A 13,239-nucleotide genomic window follows, 5' to 3' on the forward strand; every position below is an offset into this window, starting at 1 on the left:
GGGATAATCCCCCTTAACATATAGTAATTAATTTAAAACAATGGTGTATCGAAGAAAAAATCAAAAAAGATATTGCAGAAAAAAAAAACAAAAAACAGCGAGGAAGAGGGGAAAAAATACAAAAATTGATATATTTGAGAAATATTGCTGGTGATCAATTCTTATCTTCGACGTACGGAAAAAAAGCATTAGATTGGGCATTAGCGCAAAAAAGTCAACTGTTATAACACAATATTTGTAACTCGCGAAAATAAACGTTTTGAAAAAAACGCAACGAACGAAGAAACAAAAAACGAAGAGGAAACAAAAAACAAAGAGGAGGTTTACCATTTATTATCGCACCGATTATAGCGGCTATTGCGGCTAAGGCGGCTATTGAGGAAAGAAAGTAGGATAATGAAGAAATGTAAATAATACATTATAAAAAATTAAACAAATGTTGATCTTCTTTAGTTAAAGTATTTTCTCTTGTTATGTCCGTCAGTCATTTTTGCAGTGAAAGCATTTTTTCGTTTTCTTTCAAAGTAGCGATCGAACCAATAAAAAGGTAATTGTTAAGATCGTTTTCATGTAAAAAGGTTGCATTTTGCGTGTTTTCTTCTGTTCACAACCAATCTAAATATTTAAGTAAAGCCTTGTTTTTGTTGCGTTGTAAAATATTAATCTTGCTTTTAAAAATATTGATGGGATTGAAATCGAAAGAAGGTACAAGACGATCGAGTAAGTAATACTTTCTTCATTACTTTGTATGTCGTGTAGAAAAGCTTGTTTAGCCACTCTGTCGCAGTTTTTTAAGAATATGTTTCCGATAAAATCACGAAATTCGAAAAGTATACGTTGATCGAAAATATTGTTTTCTTGAAAATGTGAAGCAGAAATATGTTTGAAATAGGACTAGTCGAATTCCGGTTTGGTTTGTTCAAAGTGTTTGAAGAAAAGCGAAGCAAAGTAAGCACACCAAACTCCACACAAAACAGTGTTGTGTTGTTTATAAGGTAAATGGTTGTAAGAAATGGTTGCATTTTGCACGTTATTCTCGTTTGAATAGTGTTTCACGAATTGTGAAAAGTAATAAAACTGTGTGTTTTGCTGTAAATTTCTTTTTAATCCTTGCACGGTGGTGTCGAGCCAGAGAACTCGTTCATTTAAAGGTTTAATTTTATTATTATATGCGTCTTGTATGATTTTATTTTTTTCAGAAAAAAAAAGCATTATATGGATATCGATAATTCAAATGACATCATGATAATAGAAGAGCCAATGGAAATTGATGAACGATGGAAAAATTCGATACGAAACTGACTTGGACAAAAACCGAGCTAATATCAGAATACGACATTACGAACTTGCTCGATAAAGCGGGAATTTTGGATAAAAATAACTTTGATTGATATTGTAGTTTGTGTGAGAATGCGTTTAAAGATCGTGAAATTATAGATCATAAAGGTTATCGAAGAAACGTCAAAACTAACAATCAAATCATAAGAGAAGTAAATCAACAAGCCTTGAAAATATGGAGCGGATATCATCTTATAGACAATGAAGATTCTGATTATACTACAAATATGTTAAGATTATTCTACAAATATGTTTATCAAAAAACGCCGCTCTTTGCCGAAATGAGCAAACACATTGAAATCTTTCATTCTTAAAACTTTAGCTTCGTCGGTATTTGCGTCCAACTGAACAGGAGTGAAACCGGTGTACGAGCAAGGAGTCGAGTTGATGACTTCTTGCAATTCCTCAATATAAACGTCCGATTTTTTTTTCGCGGTGAGTTGCGCGCTCATTTTTAATCGTCTAACATGAGTTTTTAAAGTCTATATAGCTCTTTCTGCTCGGTATGCGTGATCCGTTTTGCTCGAAAAATGAACAACGTTGTTTTCTTTGCACATTTTTTAAAAGAAGAATTAAAAAATTCTCCTCCTTTGTCTGTTTGAAGTTGAACGCGTTTATCAAACGCTCTGTCGATGCCATCAAACATGTTTTCAAAAGCTTTAGTGACGGTTAGCGGTTTTTTAATTGGACAACTTCGCAAGTAAATTTTTCTCGAAACGCCGTCAATCATCACTAAACAGTATTTGGGTCTGAATATTCTTTTGTCGACGTTAAATATTCTCATGTCTGCGAAGTTCGCATGAAAATACATTCTTGGTTTGTTGTATCTGTCCATGTCTGTTTCGTAAGAATACGGTTCTCTCGGTGCTTCGCTTTCGTCAAAATCCGTTTTGCTTCGAACCTTTTTACTCGTTGACCACGCTTTGAGCATTTCTTTGACGGAATCGAATTCTTTTTGTTCGCTTTGAACATCTTGCAACAGCGCGAGCAGTTTCTCATCGACATCGTTTATTTTCTGTTTCGCATCGCTCAAATAACAATATATTTTTTCCCGTCGACCCGATAAAATAAAATGTTTGCCTTTGATGTTTGCCTTCCATTGTTCGACTAGTTCGTGCACGCGAGACAATGTCATTTTTTTTTTAAAGTCGAGTTTCGTATAGTTTAGGTTGGGTGAGTAACTTAAAATCTGTTCTGATTCCTAACGTCTTAAAAATAGACGTTGTATATTTCGTTTCCTTTTCTTGCGAATCAATTACGAACAAACTGAAAATATCTTCCAAGTAGGTATGCACTGTTTTCAGTTTGGAAATTAAAAGACGACCAATCACAATAAACATGATGAAACGAGGAAAAACAGCAAACGTTCCGTGTGTCATTTCGCTAATGGAAGCGTTAAACTGATCTAAAAAAGCATCAATGTTTGGACGTTGCAAACGCATTTGCGAGCAAAGTTCGTTTAGCTCGTAAACGTCTTGCTCATCTCTGAACGGCAACTTTTTTTCAAAAACAAAAAGCTGATAGATCAGCGGTAATAATTTGTCCCATTCGTTGCACGCAACGAAACCGTCAAAATCTTTGATGGCTTTTAGCAACGAATCTTTGTTTTTTACAACATAATAATGATGCTTCGTTAAAAAGTCACTCATTAACGTTTTTCCACTTGTTTTGGTTGTCGAGTTAAAATGAGTGTATTACAACATTAACGTTTTTTCCCATTGACTAAACCAAGGTTTGACGTTTTCAAAAAAACGTTTGGCAATTTTCCCCGTTTGCGAAGGTGATTCGCCGAGCCAAGTTTTTTCAAGCAGGCCTGTCACAAAAATATTGATCCTTCGATAAAACTGACCCCGGACTAAATATCTTTAAAAAAAAGTATCCGTCCGGATAATTTTGTTCTGAAAAAATTGGTCTGAGCAAGAAAAAATTGGTCCAGGAAAACTTTAATAATTTTGATTGCATGTGCTTTTATTAATTGCCATGGAACACGAGCTAGTTCAAATTATGTTTACATACTTAACTAAAAAACAATACCCTAAAGGAGTTTTGGATGGCGAAAAACGAGTGATAAGAAAAAAAACGTTTAAGTTTTCAATTTCTGAAAACGGAGAGATATTATACAAGTATAAAAAGAAGGACAAGGTAAGTTGATAAATGCTTGAATTATCTAAGCAATAAGTATAGAAAATAAAAATCATAATCATCATTTATCCATTGAATGAGTTATGATTATAATGATTTTGATAATTGTTCCTATATAACGTATAGGAACAACTTCTGCGTTACATCATAAATCATGATGAAAGAAGACAAATATTGCTAACTTGCCATGTTCATCCTACTTCTGGTGATATAGGAAAAACAAGGACACTGTGCTGAATTAAAGAACGTTTTATGTGGTACGGAATGGTAAAAAATTTGCATGAAATGGTAATTTAGATTTTATGTTATGCATCATAAAAAAAAAGTTATTGAAGAAAAGTAAATTTTTCCTATTGATTACAGTAAGGCATTGATAAACCTTTTTAAATTGTGTTTCAGCTTACATCTTGTGTTGTGTGCCAGAGAATGAATAGGAAATTAAATTCTGGAATACCAGAGATGCACCCAATAAAGGTAAAGCTTCGTGGTATATGGTTGGTATAGATTTCATTGGCCCACTCAGTCCAACTTGTGAAGACGTTAGCAGGTATATTTTAACTGTCAGTGACTAATTTTCAAAGTGGGTTGAAGTAATAACCACAAAAGATAAAATGGCAGTTGCCGTGGCAAGATATCTATTCAAGGTATTACAATTTTTCTCAAAATCTTAAACATCCATAAACTTTGACTATAACTAATTATATAAGGTGTTTTGTAGGTTGTGTATGTGCTTTTGATTTAAAATGACTTTTTTTTTTATAATAGTATGCATATATATATATATATATATATATATATATATATATATATATATATATATATATATATATATATATATATATATATATATATATATATATATATATATATATATATATTTGTATAATTCAGGTTTTCATGAGATTGGGAGGGCTAAAGGTTTTGCCGTCAGATAATGGATCTGAATTTTGAAATGAACTCAATAATACACTTAATGTATTGCTTGGTATAAAGAAAATGCTTGCAACACCATATTACCCACAAGTAAGTATTGTTATTTGAAATTAATGAGTAAATAAACAATATATAAATTTCATAAATAAGTGAGCTAATAAATAAAATTACTGAGGTTTTAAATCACTGATATTTATATAACATTTTTCCTTTATTTATTTAAGGCTAATGGCCTTGATGAACGCTTTTATCAGGCTTTGCAGGATATGCTAGTCAAATATGTATCATCTAAAAAGGAACAATGGAGTGTTTTTCTAGATACCTGTGCATTTGTATACAATACATCTTGCCATGATTCTAAAAAGTTCACACCTTTTCAACTGATGTATGGTCGACAAGCTTATCTTCCAATTGATGTAGATTTCCAGACAAAATCTCCTGAAGATTTATGTGCAGATTATTTTAAATTAAAGGATCCAGACATGTTGCTGACAGAATATAAGTTAGTCTTGGAAGAGGCAGAACAAAATATTTTGAAAGCTCAAGTAAAGCAAAAAAACAACTACGATAATAAGCACTCAAAACCAGGACTTTTTAAAGTAAACAACTTAGTACTAAAATTAAATTATAATCGTAAAAAAACCAAAGGAGGTAAATTAACTGATAGATTTGTAGCCCCTTATAAAATACTTAGTTGCCTTCTCATGGAGTTTACAAACTTGAAGATATTAAAGGTGTTACAATTCGTGCTACAGGAGGCCATCTCATAAATCTTTAAACCTTCTGCTCCTATTTTACAAAAAAGTTTGGTTGATTATAGCTCTTCTGATAAAGAAAGTCTTAATGATCAATGCTTTAATGATGAGGTGAATTCTCTAAATACCTCCATCTTTAGTGAGTCGTTATCAAAAAATGGGGGTATCTACAACATATTTAATTCAGAACATAAACCAAAAAATGATATTTATGAAGATTTCAATGAAACTCTTCCAAAATCAAACAGCTCTGTTAATGAGTCCCTTTTGGTAGAAACAATAAACCATGCTTATGAGAGTTCCAAAGTGATTATACCAGATTCCATTTTGGATAAGACATATTCAGAAGTAAAAAAAAAAGAAAGATGAACTCCATTCAATGAACTTGGTTTGTAGATGCAAAAATAGGTGTGATGCAAGACGATGTCCTTGTAAACTGTTTGGTTCTGAATACAAAAATCATTGCCACCCAAATATGTGTAATGGTATGTGTAAATAGACATAAGAAAGCTTTTCAAGTAGAACATATTAGTCTTGCAGATGAAGAGGCAGTTTCTATTGGTGAATATAAGCTTTCTCAAGTTAGAAGCATAACACTTTCAGAAGATGATAAAAATGTTTTAATCAAAGGTGGATGGCTGAATGACAAAATCATTTATGCTGGAATGCAAATGCTTAAAGATGCTTTTCCTTATATATCAGGTTTTCAAGATCCCATTTTGTAGCTCACAAATTGTTTAGAGATCCAAAAATGTAACGAATTTATTCAATGTCTAAATTTTGGTAATATGCATTAGATCACTATAGCAACACTAGGCTGCACACAGGGGACAGTCAGGGTTTATGACAGCTTGCATAATAAGTTGACATCGCCTTTAAAGAACACGGTTGCTGATCTTTTGCGCTCTAGTACTAAAAAAAATTAAAATTGAGTATGTAAATGTGCAGTTTCAGTTGGGCTCAAATGACTGTGGGCTCTTTGCACTTGCTAATGCTTGTGAACTTTGCATTGGAAGTGACCCATATGTTGTGAAATCCATACAGGAAGGCATGAGAAAACGCTTGTTAAAGTCATTTGAAAAGTTAGAGTTGACACAGTTTCCATTGAAGGTGCGGAGAGTTTCACTGCATATTTCAGAAGTTGAATTTCTAGATGTATTTTGCACTTTCAGAATGCCAAGCAATCAACAACCAATGATACAATGTGGATTATGCAAGGAATGGTTTCATGTAAAATGTGTTGAAGTGCCAAAAACAATAATAAACAATAATCTTTTTCGGTGTTGTGGTAGTAAATAGGTTTTTTTTTTTTTTACTCTTAGATTTGTTTATACCACCTAATATTACAAACATTTGTTATTCTTTGTTCTACATTTGTTACATGTGTTTTATGTAATATTGTAATAAAACATAAAGCGCACACGTATACATACATACATACAAACATACATACATACATACATACATACATACATACATACATACATACATACATACATACATACATACATACATACATACATACATACATACATACATACATACATACATACATACATACATACTTACATACATACATACATATGTATGTATTTATGTATACATACATACATACATACATACAAACACATATGCATGCATGCATAAATATAGAAGGACGCCTAAATATATATATATATATATATATATATATATATATATATATATATATATATATATATATATTCAGATTTAAAAACTTCTTTGTTTCCATAAAAGGATTGCCACTGTTTTAAGCAATAAACGTTTTTCCGTTAAGTATTCAACTTAACATCAAACTATAACTACCTAAAAACGGACCATCCAGTGGTGTTTCCCAGTCAGTCAGCTACCGTTATTCTTTATCACTAATTATGATAAAGTATGACAAAGCATTGACAGGCTACAAATATCTATTCAGATTATTAATTACTCTCGAAAAAAGATATTTTGAGAAATAAAAATAGTAGGGTGTGCCACCTTAAACTGAGGTAAAAAGCAACTAACTGTTATTAATATACTATTTTATACTTACTACATGTTATAATTTATTTAAACTTGTTAATTTATAACTCGAACTTTAAAAGAATTAAAAATAGCGAATTCAAAAAAAAGAAGCTCATAACAAAAAATATTCGTACGGATCAAAAATTTTATCGAAAATTTGGTCCGGTTTCTAAACTCCACATCATTTGCGCAATAAAAAAGAAATATTAACACGGATTAATTTTTTCAAAGTGGAAAAAAATTATCGCAAAAGTTATTCCGGCCGGACCGAAAATTTCAACAATATTATTGGTCTGGGATAAAAATTTTCGCAAACCAAAATTCCAGCGATAGGCCTTGCATGACTGGTTAAAACGGATCCGCTTCCACATCTCTTTTACAGTAACGCTTTCCCATTCAACGTTTTTTCTCTTAAAAGCAACTTCAGCATTTACTTGCATCTTCCAAGCTTTTGAAAACGGAAAAGAACGATCGATAAGCGAAACTCCGTCGGTAATTGATCGAATAATGTTTTGTATGAAAGAAACTTTCTCTTTCGTTGAGTTCGCCTTCGTTTGACGCGTTGCTTGAAAGATGATTGTACAAGTCTTTTAAGTTTTCGTTCACATCCCACACTTTCCGTATACGACGGAATTTACTAAATCGTTCAATTGAGGTTGTACAATGTTAACACAATGACGCACCTCCATATCGAACGATGATAAATTCCATCCGACTGACGCGGGTTTTTGAGACATACTTTTAAAAAAAAAACGCATTTTTTCGTGTTCGTAGCGCGTGTCGGGAAATAACAAAGGCGATTTTAACAAACGATAACGCAACATATAATCGTCTTTAGGGATGAACAATTTTCCACTCGTCATTTCTTCATTTAAAGCTTTTCCGGGTAAATAGCTCGATTTGTTGTTGTTGTTGTTAATAGCGCTTAACGTAGAACTCGAAAGACGAACGTTGTTTACACCTCTTTGCGAACGAAGCAAACGAGACTGTTCCATGTGTCTCATTCGATCCGTAAAAGCGTTGGTGTAATCGTGTTTCAAAAGTTTGCGAAACAAATTTCCGTTTCTTCCAGTCTGTTTCCACGCTTCCCACAAGGCGTGACCGCTTTTACCCACGGTTTTGTTTTGCAACACGTTTTCGAGTTTAATGTCTGTCAAAGCCATTCGATCGTACTCTTATTCGTTTCTCATGCGATGTTGCATTGGATCATTGTCTAGATTTTGAAATAGCAGTTTAGAAGGCAAACCTTCAAACGCAATCGTTTTTTCTCGCACATTATCTTCTTGTTCTCCTTCTCGTTCATCTTCGTTTTTTGCGGACAACGACGACGATACGTCTTTGACAAAAAGTCGCTGTCTTTGCCAAACGTTTTCTCTCATGCTTTTTTACAAATTAAAAACAGAATTCAATTTTTTTTTTTTTATTTACTTACATTTAATCGACATCAAATTTCGATCTTAACAAATCGATTACGCAAATTTTCCTTTTCTTTGTCACGCACAACATATGTTTAGTGGCGTGAATGTTTATTTGTTGCAAGTATTTATTAAAACTGATCGGGTTGAAATACTCTTTTAAAACCGTCAAATTTTCACAAACAAACGCTTTTATAGTTTCGTTTTTGTCCTTCCGTTTTTTCCCCGAAAATGCGTAGTCGTCCGCGTATGGATACAAACGCAATTTGATAAATTCTTTCGATAGAGGCACAACGCATTCTTTAAAACATTTGGCAAACATGCGTTTTTCTTCGTCGCTCATCAATTCTCATTTACCAAACTGCATGAGATTGTAATGGTTGATCATGTGCGTAAGCAAAATTACAATTTCGTTTTGATCAAAGTCTTTACGCTGTTTCATATTCGGAATAAAGAAACAGGCTCTTACTTTTAGCATAACTCTCGTGTTTTGTCTCTTTATCTTGTCTTTAATCACCACCACGTCATGACTATGATGTAAAAACGACGACGGTGCGTAGTATTCCGTTTGCGTTTCGTCGATGTAAGCGTTCAATTCTTCAAACCACGATTCGTCGTACGTTTGTTCGAACAAATTTGTTTTTTCTTGCAACACCTCAGTTAACCATTCTTATTGTTCTTCTTTTTCTTCTTGTTTAATCATCGTCGTCGTAGTCGTCTTTGTCGAATTAATGCTATATTCGTTTAAGTAAAACGTCGGCAAGTTTAATAAGTTTTGCTCTTTTTCTCAGCTTTTTCTTCTCGTGTTGTTTCTTCTTTCGCTGTTGTTGTTGTAAAAGAACCTTTTCCATTTCGACGTCCGTCTTTAAACCGTCTCGCGTTTCTGTTTCGGGGGGTTGACAAATATTTAATTCGGGGGGACTTTCGTTATGACACGAATTCAAATAAAAATGGTGATTGCGATTTTTGATCTTAACGTACGGGAAAGATTGAAAAGAAACGAGTTTTTTAGTCACGCTCCTGCAAGAATAATCGAAATTGCATTCGTCTTTACCGTCCACTGAAACGTATACTTCTTGTTGTAAAGGATTATCCAACGAGCTTCTCAAACAAGCCACGCTGGTGTTTTTTCGAAAAAAAGCCAAGTGTTTTCCATCTTTCGTTTTGTTATCTAACAAATCGACGATGGGATTTTTGAATCGACTTCCGCCTGACGGAAACTTGCTTCGAAACATGCTGTGAACAGAAGAACACGTGCTAAACGCCACGACCTACTTGTAATGCACTTGCAAGTTTTGCCTCTGAGAAGAGTGATTGGCAAGACTGAGAAAAATAGTCATGGTGCCTAACCCGCGATGCGAACCGCTAGAACACAGAGTTAAATACTGCTCGCTTTTTAAACACAATGGACTGATGTCATCTAAAAGCAACAACGTTTTGATTTGCCTCTTCTTATTGTTTTGCACGTCGAACGCCTCCAAGCTCAACGACGAAACTCGCAATATTTCTTGATCTAACCATTCCACGCTGTCCACGATTGTCAAGTACACAGCGCGAACGCGATTGTAATTCAAAGTCGTGATGGAACGCCTAGCTTTGAGCTGCGACGGCGAAGTCTGCCTACTTTGCAACACAAAAAGCATTTTGGTTTGCGAATACTTTCCGGCTTTGAATAGGTTTAAAGCCAGAGTCGTTTTTCCGCAATTGGTCGGACCTAACAAAATGCTGTTTTCCGGATAGACATCTAAACGGGGTTCAAAAAAGTCGTGTTTTGATTTTTTTTTCGCAAAAGACGACGATGACGGCGGTCCTCATTCGGTATAACACGGTTCGAATCCTTTTTCTTTCAATAATCGAAACAAAAAGTCTTTTTTATTTTCTTCTTCTTCTTCTTTTTATTTTCTTCATGACACTCAGCAAAAGCGTCATTTTCAAAAGTTTTTTCTCTTTCCTGTATCCTTCGAATCATTTCTTGCGTCATCTTGTTCATCATTTTTTTCCTTTTTTTTTAAAAAGAAACAAATACTTTTTTTTTTGTCGTCATACATTTATATACATGTTTTTACCACGTTTTTTTTTTGAATTGGGGAACGGTTTGATGTTCAATCATGCGACGTCTGTTTTGATAAATTGACCACTCGTTTAGGATTTTTTCTTGCCATTCTTTCAACGCGGCAATGTGTTAGTCGCTGCACATTTTCTGTAAGTCGCCCGCACAACTCTTGTTTAAAGCTCGAACAGCTTCCAAACGATTGTGATTGCGTATTTCGCCCATCACTCCGTCGCTAAACACGTACAACTTGCTGTTGATGATTTTTGCAAAATCAAGGGTGTTTTTGATGATGCGAATGCTGTTCACATTGCTTTGTATGCAATCTTGAGTCACTTTTTTAACATCGTCTCCTTCGCGAATTGTAGTTGCGTTATCGTAAAAGCCAAGCGCCAATTTGTTCATGCGTTTGGCCGTGATTTTTTCGCTCTTGTCCTGAGTTTTGTCGTTGTTTTTTTTCTACGAGTAACATTTGGAAGCCAAAGCTACCGCTTCCTGTATGTACCACGGCGAAGGCACTTCCTCTTGAAAATAATCGGCTTCTTTGGCGTGACTGTTATCGTATCGATAATCGCTCTTATCCAAATTGCTGTTGTCTAACCATCGTCTGCTTTCGAGATTTTCGTACACTCGTCAGTCGACATAGTCTCTAAAGCGTTCGTTCGTTTTTCGTTATTTGTCGTCGTCGCTGCCGTACGAGTAATGGTTAATGGCCGCCCCGTAAGAATCCGTATCTCCCAGCAAAAGTTGCACGTCGCATATGAGAAGCGCGCGTTGAAAACTCTATATGAAGTGGATGATTTTATTTTTGGCCAACGACAAAACGTTTGCGACCGTCAACCGCAACGATTTCATTTTTTGCTTTTGCTTATCGCGAACAACCAAAAATACGCATTCGCTAAAATGTTGATTAGCGGCAAACAGCCATTTCAACACGTGTTTTTCTTCTTCTTCTTCGTTGTTCGACAACGACGACGACGGAGCAAGACAAACGATCGATTTGCAGTCGCGAACGGGATATTTTCTCAATTACTCTTTGTAATAGTCGTCGTAGGTAAAATCGGGAGTGACGTACAAGTTGTCTAAACGAATTCGATGAGCAAACGTGTCTCTTTTGTAGCGTTCTATCGTTTGCCGTTGGAGCTCGCCGCCTTCGTCGAAAAACAAAAACAAAAATTGCGATTCGATCATCTCGAAATCATCTGTTGCAACGCTTTTTCTTAATGATTCACGTGCACACTGTTCTTGTGTTTGGTGGCGTCTCAATTTAATAAACCAGCTATCGTAATGAACCGGTTTTATACTTTTGATGCGTCCTTTTTCCATTTTTTTCATTAACCATCTTCTCAACTTTTTGAATAGATTTTTAATCATCGTATCAATTTGAAACAGTTTGCGGAATCAAAACAGAAGAATTAGGTTCAACCACAAACTTTTTTTACTGGGTGTTAATTTATTGAGCGCTTTTTTCACCAAGTATCTATTCTTGCTTTCAGTGAACGCCAACGGAAAAGGAGACAATATTTCAATCGCCTTGTTAGCTATTTCACCACCTCTTCTCTGTCGTTTTCTCTTTGTAATTTTCTTTTTTTTAAGTCCGTTTCCACGAAAAGGAAAAAGCGACATGTATTTTCTTCCACTTATTTCATTTTCAACCTCATGTCAAACACTATTTAATTATTTTTTTACTTTTTTTCTTTTTTTCACACGATCACTTTTATACTTCTCAAACTCGGTAATGACGTCATTGTCTATAAGATCTCATGATGAGAATCAACCAATCAGAAAGATGCGAAAGTACATAGAAATATCATACTCTAAATACACATCATCATCCAGGCCCATACCAAAGAAAAGATTCTACAAATTAATAGCATTCTGACAGATTGGAAGTTACCTTTGGGTAAGTTGGATATACAACTGCTAGTAAAAGACTTTCTAGACAGAAAGGGTGTTACTGATTTAAAATTTAAAAATAACTTGCCTGGCCCAAATTGGATAAAATCCTTTAATGTTTGCAATAATCTGAATGCACGAATTGCTGACAATCTGAAACCAGTAAGAGCTGAAATTGATCGAAATTCAGTATGTTCATATTTTGATGAGTTATCCATTACACTTCAAGACATTCCTAATACCAATATATTCAACTATGATGAGACAAATAAGAGCGATAATCCAGGCTCTAAAACAATAGTTTGTAAACTTTGCCTTAAACGCGTAAAAACAAAAATGCAGCATTTTAAAGGAGCTATTAGTATTATGAACTTGGGAGTACAGCTATCAGTTTCTTTCTCCCATGGTTGTTTATAAAGCTGCAAAATGCTACAAAGAGTGAACAAATGGTGGTCCACCTGGAACTATATTCGACAGTTCAAAATCTGGTTGGTTCGGCTCTAGAACATTAAACGCTGGTTCAGGGAAATTTTTATTTCTGAAACAGCATCTCTTACAGGAACTAAAGATGTTATTGGGGATAATTTAACTTCACATTTCTCATCTGGTATCATCAAAGAATGCTTAGAAAATAATATCCGCTTTATGAGTTTAATTCCAAATGTCTAACATCTGCTACAACCGC

This window comes from Hydra viridissima, unplaced genomic scaffold (assembly GCF_058129835.1).
Source record: "Hydra viridissima isolate aposymbiotic clone 2 unplaced genomic scaffold, HvirCarnegie_v1 scaffold_13, whole genome shotgun sequence".
In the NCBI taxonomy this organism is placed as follows: Eukaryota; Metazoa; Cnidaria; class Hydrozoa; order Anthoathecata; family Hydridae; genus Hydra; species Hydra viridissima.